Raw genomic sequence first — 2,105 nt, forward strand, 5'->3', positions numbered from 1 at the left:
GGTTAGCCGTGTCCCCGGTTATGGACATCTTGAGTATCTAGTATCTGGATTTTCATGTGAATCTCAACATGTTACTTTAATTAATTTTGTTGGGTTAATGATGATTACTTAATTGGGATTGAGGATGCTGTCAACCATTCTCAATGTTTCACAACCACCATGATAGTTAAATAAAATTTATTCCTTTGCAGTAGGGAAAAATTGGCTTTTGGCAAAACTGTAACCATAGAGCCTTCTACCAGCTATATATGCATGTAGTATAGCATTATTATGTTCATTACTCTCTATGTGTTACATTGCCAGCATATTCCATGTGCTGACCCGTTTTCGGGATGCAACATTTCATGTTGCAGACTTTTCAGACGACGAGTAAGGTGCCTTAGGTCGTGGTCTTATACTCAGTGATGCCGTTGGAGTTGATGGACTCACTTATCTTCCAAGTCTTCCGTTGTTATCGTATTAGATGGCCTTAAGCCATATTTATCATACTTATTTCTCTTTTGAGATATTCGTTGTAATAAGTGTGTGATTGCTACTCTGTTATAAATCCTCCATTTGTACTGTGCGTGTCAGCATTACTGATCCAGGGATGACACTGGTGCACAGCAGCACAGACTGTTTGAGGTCTGGTCGCTACAATTCCACCTATTGTGCTATGTCCATGGCTCACGCTCATGTATTGCGTGAAAGTTGAAAAAGTTTGAGATTACTAAAGTATGAAACAATTGCTTGGCTTGTCATCGGGGTTGTGCATGATTAAATACTTTGTGTGATGAAGATAGAGCATAGCCAGACTATATGATTTTGTAGGGATAACTTTCTTTGCCCATGTTGTTTTGAAAAGACATGATTGCTTTATTGGTACGCTCAAAGTATTATTGTTTTTATGTCAAATGATAGACTATTGCTTTGAATCATTCGTGTCTTAATATTCATGCCATGATTAGACATATGATCAAGATTATGCTAGGTAGCATTCCACATCAAAAATTATCTTTTTTATCATTTACCTACTCGAGGACGAGCAGGAATTAAGCTTGGGGATGCTGATACGTCTCTGTCGTATCTATAATTTTTGATTGTTCCATGCCAATATTATTCAACTTTCATATACTTTTGGCGACTTTTTATATTATTTTTGGGACTAACATATTGATCCAGTGCCCAGTGCCAGTTCCTGTTTGTTGCATGTTTTATGTTTCGCAGAAACCCAATATCAAACGGAGTCCAAACGGGGTAAAAACGGACGGAGAATTATTTTGGAATATTTATGATTTTGGGAAGTAAAATCAACACGAGATGGTGCCCGAGGGGGCCACAAGGCAGGGGGCAGGCGCGCCCTGGACACTCGTGGGCACCCCGTAAGGCGGTTGACGCTCTTCTTTTGCCGCAAGAAAGCTAATTTTATGAGAAAAATCTGGGCGAAAGATTCAACCCAATCGGAGTTACGGATCTCCGGATATAAAAGAAACAGTGAAAGGGCAGCAGAACAGAACGCAGAACAGAGAGAGACAGAGAGACAGATCCAATCTCGGAGGGGTTACAGACTGTCCTGTTTTGGAAGAATTTTTTAAGTATCAGAAGTATGGTGAATGTTCAGATTACTACAGAGACTGTCCTGTTTAAGATAGATTCTCTTTTTGATGCATTGCTTGCTTGTTTTGATGAAACTATCGATTTCTATCAGTGGATTAAGCCATGGAAAAGTTATATTACAGTAGCTATAATGCAAAAACAAAATATGAATTGGTTTGCAACAATACTTATAGTAGTGATTTGCTTTGTTATACTAACGAATCTCACAAAGTTTTTGTTAAAGTTCTGTGTGGATGAAGTGTTCAAAGATCGAGGAGTTATCAATATGAGAAGAACAAAGAGAGGAAAGAGTTCAAGCTTGGGGATGCCCAAGGCACCCCAAGTAAATATTTCAAAGGATACTCAAGCATCTAAGCTTGGGGATGCCCCGGTTGGCATCCCATCTTTCTTCTTCAACAAATACCGGTATACCTGGGTTTTTGTTTTTGTTCACATGATTTGTGTCCTTTGTGTTTTTGTTGTTCCTTTAAGAACCATGCTAGTATGAGATATCTCTTCATCAATTTATA

This window comes from Triticum aestivum, chromosome 3D (genome assembly GCF_018294505.1).
Source record: "Triticum aestivum cultivar Chinese Spring chromosome 3D, IWGSC CS RefSeq v2.1, whole genome shotgun sequence".
In the NCBI taxonomy this organism is placed as follows: domain Eukaryota; kingdom Viridiplantae; phylum Streptophyta; class Magnoliopsida; order Poales; family Poaceae; genus Triticum; species Triticum aestivum.